Genomic DNA, 14,143 nt, shown 5'->3' on the forward strand with positions numbered 1-14,143 from the left:
ATAAAACTAATGATGTCGTTACAGAATAATAAACAGTTCTATAATAAATTTCCCTATATTAGTTTAGAACTTATAAAATAATGGTAAGTTTTTCAAGATTTATACTGACTTGCGCAGAAACGAAGCGAATATATATTTCTTGTGGATATTAGTTTAAACCCGAATAGAGAATTGGATAAAGTGCGTTAACATGTGGGGGTGGAAAGAACTGTTAGGCTTAAATAGTTGTCCAATTTTTTTTTTTTAATTTTTAAACCAGCATGAAAAAAAGTACCATTGATATTAAAGTTGGGGAGATTCAGATGATTATTTTTGAAAATGCAATTCTCGATTACTTACCTGCTTTTCTTAAATTATTTCTGATTCCATACCTTCATAACCACTATATTTTAAATATACCATTCAAGTGTATCGATTATGTACTTATAAACCATATAAAAGTATGAAATCTATCGTTCGTTATTACACCAAAAGTATAGTATTCTTTTTTGTATGAAACATTTTATACTATCAAGCTTAAGAGATTCCAAGAGAAATGATAAAGATCTTCCTTGATATTTAGTAAAAACCTCAACTTGCGCAACCGTCAGCTTATATAGCATAAATCTTAAGTTTGATTTCTGTTCTGGATTATAGCACTTATTTAATGCACAGCTCGAGCAAATGATTCCTCTTCTTAAGTGCTTTTGCAATTAAAATAAAAATCGGACTGTAGTATAAAATATAGTTATTTTAGGTGTTAATTACACAAAGAATGATGACGTTCTAACCCACTGAGAAGACTGCTGCCCATAAACGAGAGAGAGAGAGAGAAAGAGAGAGAGTTAATTATAACTATAATACATAAAATTATGTAATCATAATTCTTAATTGTGATTTATAACATGTTCTGTATTTTCAATGTAAATTTATGAGAATTTTAGACATGAGTGAAAAGTCTACTCATTTCATGTGTTTTTTATGCAATTAGTTTTACAAACGGTCTTAAAACTTCTCTACCAATTTATGTTTATGTCCTACTGAGTAAAAGTTAGCAAACATATCATACAATTAGGGGTAAAGATTAGATAATTCGGGAATCTTTCTCTCGAGACTAAACATAGTATTTCTTTCAAGGCACTGCACACATTCAATAAGCATGATAGTGTCTCACACCGGATGTTGTAAATCACGTACCACCTAAAGGTATTCAGAACAGTGGGATTTAAACCCACATTTGTGTCTTTTCTTTCCGATGACCATCCGGACTACTTATCAAAAAAAAAAAAAAAAAATTTTTTTCTTCTTTTTTTAAACCGAGCGCTGTTGTCTCTCTTAACTGTGCATGATATTTTCATCTTAATTTTCTAATCTTTGATTTTTATAACTGAAGGAATAAGTCATGGCAGAAAATAAATAGGCCCACTTATTTATTATTTTTTAATTCTTTCTTTCCCATATCTAACCTGAAACCAAATGATTTTGCATATTTTCCTGAAAATTATTATTATTTGCTTCTCGCATTTGCTAGTCTCGCCTATATTATTATTATTATTATTATTATTATTATTATTATTATTATTATTATTATTTGCTCATATTTTTATACTTGCTAGTCTATCCAGTATATATATTGACGTATGTACTTCTGTGTACTGGCTATCAGAATCTTAACACTGTAATTGCAAATATCTAGCTCATATCAGCTGAGTTAACCAATTGCGTTCGCGTTCACCATTGAGGACATCGTCTAATTGTCACTGCATCTTTTCATTCTCAAAGAGATTACGTGGCATTCTTTATATTTTTTATTTTTTTTGGCAGAAAGTTCCACCTTTTATCATCGTTGCAGTTGAGTACATTTCTGCGGTACGCTACACGAAAAAAGGGATGGTCATAATTCTAAGTAGTACTGATTAGTATGTATCCTTACATACTGTACGGTGATTTTACTAAAATCTGGAGTAAAAAAATGTAAATCTATGAGATAGACTGACAAAATCTTGAAACAGTTTCTCTAGGTCAATGACTAAATCGAACTTGTGACTTTATTTGCGGATATAGCTTATAATAGTTATCAAGAGGCTACAGGTACCTTAGTAATCAGATCAGCAAATTATATTTTATTATCTTTCGAAAACCTTAAAAAGTCATCCTTCTCTCTATATATTTTAAAATATTTTACTTTCTTATTTTATAAATGAATATTAGGAAGCAGCAAAAATTAATATATTAACTTTTTTGTCTCAATATTTGACTCATGGAATGCAAGTATAATTCCATCAGGAAGAATAAACACATTTAATTCACCATATGTTGAGATTTTTTGTAGGAATGTTACTATTATCTGTGTTATGGACTTGTTGAGACCGCTAATTATTATTATTACTATATTGATTAGTAAAGAATAGTCGAAATTGCTGGGCTGTTCGATTTCTTAATTTCTTTCTTTCTTTTTTTAATATTTCATGAAATACCAATTTTTTGTTTAGGAACAGTTAATTAACCTCAGAATGTGAACGATAATCATTCTAAGTTCCAGACCCGATAATATGAAATCGCTTGGATAGTGCAGTGAAGGAACTATGTTGCTTTTGACTTGAGGCCAACCATAAGTTTGAAATGCCTTTGACTCAACATAGACAACACACTAACGGAGAAATGACTTCTGTATTATTTAGCAATTGCTTGTGTTTTTCTTGCATTTTCATCTTCTGCTGACCCCCCCCCCACTCTCATGGTTGTTCATCGAGTATTTAACGGGGTTCCAACCCAACCAAAGAGTGTTGTTTAAATAGACTGCACTATGGAGGCGATAGTTTGATTCTTAATATTATATTTCCAGGTTCCTATTTATTTTCATTATCTTCGTTCTTTTAGCTTCGTATCGAATTTTTGGCATATTCAATTAAATGTGTTTACACTTTGCTCTATTGAAATAATCCATCTTTGAAAATTACTTAATCATCGACATATTTGATGAAATTTGTTATTACCATTAATATTAATTTGTATCTTTTCTGCTAATATTTCCCCAAAGATATTGAACTGATAGGATTTGAACGTAGTCATCTGTTGTATACATATAGCTTCACTACAAAATTAAGTTAAAACTGACATATTGTTCTCAATTCTACTTTTGGTTAATGATGATGAAACGCTTGCCAAAGGTCTGGCATACAAAATTTAGTTCTTGTCTATTATTAAATCTGCTGTCTGTTGATTAAGCAGGTTTTATCAACCGAGCCTCTTCAGAGTCCCAGCTGCCTCTTTAATATATCCATTTGTAACGCTCTTCTGCAATGTATTCTAATAGAGATTTTACATGCAAGATTTTTTTTTAAAAGATTGCATGTGCCTGTCTATGTTTTATGAATCGTGGTAATCACTCCAATACTGAATTACTTTTTGCATATACAATCATGATAAATAATTAGAAAAAAATAACCATTTCTTTTCTTCAATGTTTTCATAGTTCAACTGTAATTCGTATAAGTCAGGAAGGAGAGGAGTTTTTTCCCTCTGTTTATTTATTTATTTGTGACTTCTTCCGGTGGTATTCCGCGATTAGATCTAGGGCATTATTGAAGTGCTATGTCATAATAATAAAAATAATAATCTCCACAAAGGGACACGATCTTATCGTAGTGGAATCTTGCTTGCTCCAAAGTGTTGAGAGCTATGCTGGAGGTGTGTAGTTAGCAGAAGGGCCATACAAGTCATACAACTTTCAACTGAGAAGCCAGACAGAGTAACAGCAGTGTTCCACACCCATCTTATTTTTGAAAAGCAAGAAGAAATCCATATCGGATCAGTTGGCGCCTTAGTCATCAAGAACAGGATTCAACTCTTCTTGGTGGGCAGTCAGAGCAGGAAGTTGAAGGTGGATTCGACAAATTAAACAGAAAAAAATGGACTTTATAAAAATAGTGAGTTACGAAATGCTTTTATGAATCGACACCAGAAAACGGGGTTTTCGAAAGTATGCACATGATTTTAAAAGAAAATTCTCAGTGTCTACAATAAGGCACAAAAACTTTGGACCAAAAGAATTTTATTATCCCCAACAAGAGATTTACAACTTGAGTTTCAAGAGTTACGTAAAAATCAAGAGTTCCATTGGTGACAAAAATCACCAGGAGGTAGATAGCTTTGAAATTAAACTTGGTTATTATTAAATTAACGACAGACATTGGAGTATGTTGAATGAAATGCGATGGGAACTGAAGTCAGTTTTATTGGAACATATGAACTCCACAAATGAACGATAAATGCTGCCAGTATTAAAAGTCCTACATAAATGTTTGCTGAAACAGCTCTTGTTGGAAGAAAATGTGTTGATAAATATCACAAATGAAAGTTTAAAAGCAACAAGTCAACTCTTGTATAGCACAACATGTATCATTACAATGAATCATGAAACAACTGATTGGAACGAAAAGTCAACCTGATTTTAGCCCCTTTAATAATCTCAATGAAGGACAACTGAAAATAACAGCATCAAAAATAAGCTTATAAATGTGTGTAATGTAATTTGACAAAAAAAGTTGAAATTATGGAAGAGCCAAAGCAAAGAATTGTTGCCGCTGCACAGAAAATGAAAAACATATGAAGCAAAAATCAAGCAATATACATACAAAATTTCAATTAAATTCTTCCAACCTCTACAAGTGCAAATAATTAATTCCCAGAAAAAAATGAAATAATCGAATTTTGGAATTCCACGGATTTTGATTAAAGCATTCTAACCAGTTTCCACAGTCAAATGACATAATAATCTAATTATTTCTTGTAATCAAGCTCAATCGAAGACTGGATGATATCTGATGTGCATTTTTCTTTATGAAAGATAAGAACAGAGTGCAAACCCAAGTAACTATCGTCCAATAACATATCTGCCAAATGCACTCGTAGATAATTTCATGTACCATTACTTATCAAATAATCAAATTTACCGACTGAACAAAGGGGAAAAAACCAGGATAATAAACGTAAATGCAGATTATGCATTCAGAAAAATTGAACTGCATATCATCTGATTTTGGAGCAAAATTTCTCAAACTGATTACGAATATCTCCATAATCATAAACAAGCGGTCAAGATAATTCATTTCATTTGATATTTATACGAAACTACGGCTTTCTTATCTCGGATAACTGGCGGTAGCACAAATTCGAGACAGTATTGGAAAACGAAACTACAAAAATTTCTCTGGAATTTTAGAAGTGATTGTCGACCTTTGGCCTACATTAAATCTAACATTACTGTCGATGAACATCGACGAGTTTGGATTATTGTCATTTCAATACCATAACCTGACAACCATAACTTTAAAGAGCTTGAAAAAAATCGAAGTTCCTTCGATGGCCAAATCGCAATAAGGGAATTGCAATTTAGCAATCCAAAAATCTACACAACCAAGAGATCATCCACGACTGAACTGATTTGAGAAAGTTCAATGCTTAGTCACCAGATTAGAATTAGCTAATCCTTGTTCCACCCATAGTAATAAAACTTGTACTAATGTATTATTTACCACCTTTTACGAGGGGGGGGCATTCACGTAAAAAATGATTAAAAGATAACCGATATTCAGTACTTCTTAGGGCATCATATGTGGGTTTAAATATTATAAAGATAATATACAGTATATTAAAACTGATAGATCATTTATTTAATCTCTGAAACTAGATTAATTTACTGCTCATGCAAAATAAGTTTAATTTAAAATAGATAATAAAAGTTGTATATTTTTTTCTCATTTCCTGTAATATGTTAGGCTCAATGACTTGTTACTTCTAACAACTTGGCTTCTTATAAACCTAATTCGTGCTTAAATAGGGCCGTTAATCCTAGCTATATAGTTTGTTGTTGCTGTGTTGCAGATGTTTTCTAGCTGGTTGCTTCTTTAGTATGAAGAAAAGCCGTGGATTGATGTTACCTCATAGGACGCCACAAACTCATCTTTACAATGAAAATATTTTTTCATTGGATTGAAATGAAAATGACTTTCTGAAACTGAAAACTACTTCTTTGTACGGTTCCTGATTTTTGTTTCTGAATTTATGGGGGCCAAAGGACAAAAATTATACTTTATTGGAATAGTGCAAAAACCCTCGTTCTTCTCCAAAACATAGTTAAAATGCATTATATATTAAAAGTTAATACTTAAAATTGAAAGGAATATATGCATTATTAACGGACAGTTTATTGCACCGGATTGATGCAATAAATCATGTAGACACACAAACAACAAACACTCAAAATTTATCTCGTATGAAAACGGGATACTAATATTCTTCTTCTTCTTGAGTTTTCTGCAATTGAGCAGGTTCTTCTCTTAGTAGCAAAAACTTTCCTTTCAGTCTCTTCTGCTCTGAGACAGGTTGTGTACCTGTCTCCATTCAGCATGTCATCTAACATTGTTTTCCTTACTCTTCCTCTGGGTCTTTTCCCGTTTATTTTTCCTTCGATGGCATCTCTGGTGATTCCATTCCCTCTCAGAATATGTCCGATCCAGTCTCCCTTTCTTCTTTTTATCTTCCTTAACAGACTTCTTTCTTCTTCTACTCTTTTTAAGACCTCTTCATTACAATTTTACAATTATAAATAGGGAAATCAATCAAAACAAATAAGTAGTCTGTGCACACTAAGATAGAACTTGGAGGTTGTTAGGACATGAAGGAAAACCAGGCTTCTGTCTTTCCAATCTATACCAATCTTTTCCATTACTTCCACCATCTTATCCAATTTTACAAAGTCAAAAGTTTTTTCAAAATCTACATAACAGATATTAATTTCTTTATTCGCTTCCAGACTTCTTTCACTTACTATTCTTAACAATCCAATCGCATCTATTTATAATGCAGATATACCAAAGAAAAGTAATGCAATTCACTGCATTACTTTTCTTTGGTATAGGTATAAATATTAAGGTCATAAAATCTTTTGGTAATTCTCCTTTGTTATAAATTAAATTTATTATTTTGATTATTTCTTCAGTTCCTTTCTTCTTAAGTTGTTTCAGGAATTCTGCAGGTATTTCATATATTCTTTCTGCCTTTCCACATTTTAGTTCTTTAATGGTCATTTCTACTTCTGTCTTCAAAATCTCTGGACCTAGATCATCTTCATTTACCTTCTTTATATCTTCTAATGGCAACTCATTTGATCTGGTTTCCTTGTCATATAGATCTTCGATGTATTCCTTCCATCTCATTAGGATTTTATCTTCTTCAGTTATGATTTTCTATGCCTCTAGTTCGAATTTCTGATAAGCTATGGACTTGTGTATTCATCTAGTTAAATACAATTGATATTCACTTCACATTCAACAAACGTATGGTGAAGTTCATGAGTTTAGAATAATAAGACGCAACGCAGGCTATGTGAATCCTGTAAATCAGTACGCAGCACTGATTTACAGGATAAAAAAAAATCAGATGATATAATCAGTGATGTCTTGTTAACAATGATGCAATAGTGAAACACAACTGATTTTAATTTATTTCTTTAAAACAATAATGGCTATCTGAAAAATAAACTTTTTTTAATAATATAGGACAAATTAGAATGACATTTTCAAAGTTCTACACTTGAGATTTCAAAAATGTCATAATTGTTTCCTAAGAGATGAATATTATAGAAAAATCCTTTAGCCATTTACGCACTATTTAAAAGCATGCTATTTACACGTCCACACCTAATTTTTGTACTAAAAATGCCTCTCAGTTGTTAATTTTTATTTAGACATTGTCTTTTTCGGGAACACTACATTAGTGCACATGAATTCGCAAAATATTTTTTTTTTTTAAACGCATTTTTGTATAAATGGTTGGGCTCATGATTTTGTTTCGCCAGAACGAGTGTCTGCTTATTCCAATACCTTCTTATGACATTGGAATTATAACAAATCCTTGAACACGGAAGATAATTGGATCAAGGTTAAATACATATGGAATGATCTCAACCTTTCATCATAACATTAATTTAGAAAATTATGCATTTATGCAATATTAACGAAATATATTTGAAAACATAGCATGAACTATATAACCATGTTATACAGATCATGTATTTCTGCATTTGGTTATATAGTTCATGCTATGTTTTCAAATATATTTCGTTAATATTGCATAAATGCATAATTTGTCTGTGCACGGTCTGGATTTCTGCATTTGGATTTGCAAATATTGATTTCTTATAATATTTCCTGAATGTTGTTTTTGCAGTAGTCACAGTGTCGTTGGAAATAATCGGTGATCCTTTATATATATCAATAAACTAATCACTATCCACTGCATCAAAATATTTTCATATTTTTAAATTTCTCTCTTTTAAATAGTATCTTATCCTATCCTATTTCCTCAGCCATACGGCTGGTGGGGGTAGCTATATGCTACCATACTAGGGAAATGATTACGAGCAAGGTGGTTTTCCGTTGCCTTGCATGCAGTAGTATATTTATGACTGTAGCCGTGTGTGTGTCCACGGGATCGGTTTGCCTGTTTTTGAGAGATGAAAAACTCTGGAAGGTGGAGGGTTTTCCCTCCACCTTCCTATGAAACCGGTTAACTCACCTTTAGTCGAAAGAGACCAGATAAAGATTCCTCACGTCACTGACAGGAATCGAGCCCAGGTCTTTCCGACCAAAGGCCTTCGTCTATACTGCCTGAGCGATGGAAGCTTTATGTAATTAAAAACATTAAATATAATTATTTTAAAATTATTTTACATTTTATTTTAAATTAAATTATTTAATAAAATATATAATACTAAAATAATAAACTGCAGAAGCTTAGTTACTTGGCTCATGTGTTTCACAGGAAATGGAATTTCTTTTCGGTAGCAGGACATTTGGCGCGCGAGAGTTCCCCTCCCCCCCCCACACATCAACATGAAATGCAGCGCTGTGGTTTCCCACATTAGTCACCGTTTAGCTAATTATACATACTGTTAATGTCACTCATCGTCTCCTCTAATTAATCCTCCAACTATACGTCATCTACTGCCCACCACCAATAGCATTTTTTGTTTCTAAATTGCGTGTATTTCTCGAAGCCAATTTGTCTGTGCACGGGATTCTGAGTTTCTAGGAATAAAAGCCCTGCTGCCTCCGCACGAGATGGGCTAACTCACCTTTAATTGAAAAAATCGATATAAAGATTCCGCTCGTCACGACGAGAATTGAACTCTTTTACAGTCGCAGGGCTCAATGTTTCGTCGTTCTTCCACAGAGAAGCTTAAACTTCTTATAAATTTAACAATAAATAAAAAAAATTCAATTTTTATTTTTCAGGACATCTTGTATTTTTTTACACTGCTGTATCTTTATGTTGATGAAATATCTGGCGAGGCAAGGAAAATAATTAGCTAACTGTTATTCTTGGTACAGATACTAAACACATTACTAATTTAAATATTAACATTGCTTGTGACTCGATTTTTACACTGAAATAGGCAATAAATGTGATGTGTAATAATGTGTTGATGAGAAATCAGTGTAATGGGATTAAATATTTTCCAGCACTGTCATCTCTCTCTCTCTCTCTCTCTCTCTCTCTCTAGAGAGAGAGAGAGGAGAAGAGAGATGTACGTCAGTGATGTCCAATCTCTGACGTACAATATCTACTCTATAATATAAAATAATAAGGCTTTTTTTGTAACGTTTTTATGTCACGTTTTTGTGTCACGTTATTTGAAACGTTTTGAAACTCAGGGCTACCCTGAGTGTGGAGTCTTCAAAATTCGATTCATCAGGATTCAAGGAGAATATATATATATATATATATATATATAAGTATCCAAAAGGATATATATTTCGATCAACGTGCTCTCGTTATTACGAGAGTAAAAATATATCTGAGCTGGTTTAGCAAGTTAAGTCATGGGCCATTGGTTGCTGTACAGTAGGTGTGCTCTTGTGAGCCAATAAAAGTAAGCAAAAGTACGGAGCAACATGTTTGTATAACACTGTAGTTTAAAATTAAAAATAGTCTGTGAAACATAAGCAACTAGGATATGCCGATATCGTTATAGAGTGTACAAGAAGATGAAACAAACGAATGGAATGCTCAATACAAAAATGCAAACGTATACACAAGCCTATTTATTTTTTATTTCTATTCTGTGTTAAAAATAATAACTTATTAATAAAAATCATAAAAATGAAACATTTTTGTGATTTTATTTCTTAACGATCATCTGAAATAGAATTAACATTATCACTGGATTCCATCTAATATGCAATTAATAATAATTAGCCTGTTCTGAGTCAGGTGTAAGTACCTCCCCGCCCCCCTTCCTCATCAAGAAGAAACTCGATTTTTTAGATGTAAATCACACACAATTTCATACATATAATACCGGTTAGGATTCGAAATAGTGTCGGTTTTCGTAGCCTTTCGTCTATTACTCCGAAGAATTGCACTCAAAGTTGGCGTGGTGAATAGCGGACGTTGGGAAGGTTGTAACCTTTCAAAAAAAGTTGCAGCTGAGAGAGTGAGGCCTACTTACCCACTTTGGGAAATAAACAGATGTTAGATGATTTATTTCTTTATAAATTTCTGATAAAGAGAATATTTCTCTCTCTCTCTCTCTCTCTCTCTCTCTCTCTCTCTTTCTCTCTGGGCAATATATTTAAGTTATAGTTTACTGTAAATTGACACGTTTAACTGAGAATGTTAATGATGAATATTTACGTCAACTTGTGCAATTTCTACTATCCTCTGGTATTAGACATTTTTATAGTGTGCTCCTTGCTGTATAAGTAAGCAAAAATATACGAAGTACGAACAAAAAAACAGGTCGACACTCAAACAATGAAATGTTGATTAAGTGTTTCTACTAGACTAATATAATTACGTTGCGGAGAAGGTTAATGTGTGTTAATGAGGTCGATGAGTATTAATGAGTTTCATTTTATTCTATTTTTCAGATTTCAAGTGAAATTCTGATTATGTCTATTTTGAAAGTCTACACTTGTCAACACGTGTATGGACTCGACTCCGGCTGATGCTGAAAATTCTGTTTTAATTTCCATTTCGCTTTACTTCCTGATATGTTTTCACTTAACGATTGGTTAATAAAAAACTGAACTGTGTAAGTGAGGGGAAAGGATGCAAAAGTCTACAATTTTAAACTAGTTGGTAAGAAAACAGAAATAATAACTGCAGTTCATAGGAGTAATTTAAGTGTAGAATGACACTTGTACAATATTAAACATCACATACATTTCAAAATATTTCCTCTCAATCGGTATGCTAGTACGTGTGGGTGTCATATATCATACTTATTGGCAAGCGAAGTGGACACGTGTAGTTGTTACTAAAGCGAAACAGTGCGTGCAAGTTCGAACAGCTATCTACCGCTGTAATGTGGTTTGTCTGCCACAGTAAACAGTGCAGAACATTCGGAAATCAAATACACGCGAAGTGAAAACTTACGGACTAACCTGTTTGACAAACAGTCGCTGCTCCACATAGTGTTCTCTTATTGTATTGGGTATATGCACGGCAACATATCGGTAGCATTTCGAACGCACAATAGACACTTGACTATACTTCCTAAGCAAAAGCAAAAATCTGAGAAATGAGTCAGACTTGAAAATGTTTTTCACAGGGCCATTATCATTTCATGTATTTTACAGAACTTTCGAATATTGGATGCGAAATATTAATAGCTTTCTAATAATTCAAAAATGAGAGCTTTTAATATGTTATTCGTTTAATGTGTTATTCTCTTTAAATTAATCTTTAAATTATAATGTATTCCAGAAAAGCTAAAAAACTGGACTTCCGAGAAAATGAGAATTAGACGCTCCACTCCATGTCACAAGTCGTCACTTGTGACATGGTTAAAAAATTATAGTCAAAAAATTATAGAAATATATAAAATAAAATAAAAAAGTGATTTCGCATTTTTGTGACGTGATATTGTCTTCCTCACAACCGCTTGAGGGAAACTATTCCATTCATTCACTGCTCTGCGAGAAAAAACCTAGCTCTTACTAATTATTTTAAATGCGAATAAACTTAATTCCATGGATTCGCCTGTGTTCTCTCCCCCACCTTCCATATAACGAAAAACTTAACCAGAAAATCCTATAACACCCATTCAAAAGTTTATAGATGTCTATCATATCACCCCTCTTTCTCCTGTTAACCAGAATCACACATACTCGCAACCTATCCTCATAAGCTAAATCCCATAATCCGGATATAATCTTTGTAACTCTTCTTCTTTGAACGTTTGCCATAGCTTCTTTATTCCCTTGGAACCCGGGAGTCCAAATCTGCGCACAATAATTCAGGTGTGGTCTTACCAAGGCCTTATAAAGAGGCAAAATGACTTCCTTATCCTTACATGTGAAGGTTCGTTTCAACATCGCAATTATCCTCTGAGTTGTATTTGCAACTTTGCTATGTGACCTTTAAACTTCAAATTCCTGGCCACCATTATGCCAAGATCCCTACCCTCACCAGTTTTTTGTAGCATAACCCCGTTAATATAATATGCGGTTGGAACTCTAATCATGCCAAAGTGCATAACTTTATAATTACTAATATTAAAATGACAGCCATTTTCGTTTTCCCAAATTTCTAGCCTATTCAAATAATTTTCTAAGGGCTTGACATCAGTAGCATCCCTGATTGCCCAGCCTGTCTTCGCATCATCATCAGCAAACAATCGCACATCTCCTGTTAGACCCTTCCTAATGTCATTAATGTATGGATCGAACAATAATGGCCCAAGGACTGAACCCTGAGGTACACCACTGGTCACTTTAAATCTAGCAGATTCACACCCACTGTATACCACTTTTAGATATTCGTTTGTCAACCATCCTGATTCAAGTCAAGTGGTCATATTCTAATCCCATATTCCCCAAAAACCAACATTATCATAGTGTATCCATTCCCTTTATAAAATATGGGCAAATTGTTAAAACATGACCTTCCTTTAGCAAAACGCTGCTGCTCCTTGCAGAGTGTAGCTTGTTTGTCTACCAAGTTCTCTAAAATCTTCACTACAACAACAGAGATACTGATAGGTCGGTAGTTAGACACATCAGTTTTTGCACCATCCTTGTACAATGGTGCAAAATACACTGGTCACTTTAAATCTAGCAGATTCACACCCACTGTATACCACTTTTAGATATTCGTTTGTCAACCATCCTGATTCAAGTCAAGTGGTCATATTCTAATCCCATATTCCCCAAAAACCAACATTATCATAGTGTATCCATTCCCTTTATAAAATATGGGCAAATTGTTAAAACATGACCTTCCTTTAGCAAAACGCTGCTGCTCCTTGCAGAGTGTAGCTTGTTTGTCTACCAAGTTCTCTAAAATCTTCACTACAACAACAGAGATACTGATAGGTCGGTAGTTAGACACATCAGTTTTTGCACCATCCTTGTACAATGGAACTATCATACATTTCTTCCATTCCTGTGGTATCATTCCTCAGCTGAGCCTCAAGTTATATAAATATGTGAAAGGCCTAGCCAATTTGCTTGAACATTCCTTTAACAAACTTGCTAATATTCCATCTGACCCTATTGACAAATTCTTATTCAGGTTATGAACAGCTCTTCAACCTCATTTTCATGCATCTTTAACTCTTCATCCAATGTAGCAGTAGCATTATGTAATGTGTTACTCAAAATCCAACATGTATAGATATGTCCAGTCTCAATTGTCCTCATATATTTCTTTTCATGCTCAAATTATAGTATAGTATAATACGGTAACGAAGCTGTGCTGTTTTAATCTCTATATCAGGAGGAGGAAGAGAGAAAGAAAGAGAGAGAGAGAGAGAGAGAGAGAGAGAGAGAGAGAGAGAGAGAGAGAGAGAGAGAGAGAGAGAGAGAGAGAGAGAAGACTTGAGTTGTACTGTTTAGAATTACCGCCGAAACAGGTAATTCTATGAAACTGGTGCATTGTGTTGTTTTTGTTTTACGAGATGATAAATTTGATTTCCGGAGCGGAACCCCTACTACCTCCGTCTGAGACCGGCCGATGAACGACAATAAAACACTTTCAGTTTATAGTTTTCGTTTATTAGCCAGTTTCATACGATGGTAAAACGCTTTCAAAACCTATAATGAGTAGATGTTCTATTCAGAAAAGCTACCCACTGAAGTACAAAGGAAATTAT

The sequence above is a fragment of the Typopeltis vanoorti genome, chromosome 18 (genome assembly GCF_054136105.1).
Source record: "Typopeltis vanoorti isolate ZY-2024b chromosome 18, IOZ_Tvanoo_1.0, whole genome shotgun sequence".
Lineage (NCBI taxonomy): Eukaryota > Metazoa > Arthropoda > Arachnida > Uropygi > Thelyphonidae > Typopeltis > Typopeltis vanoorti.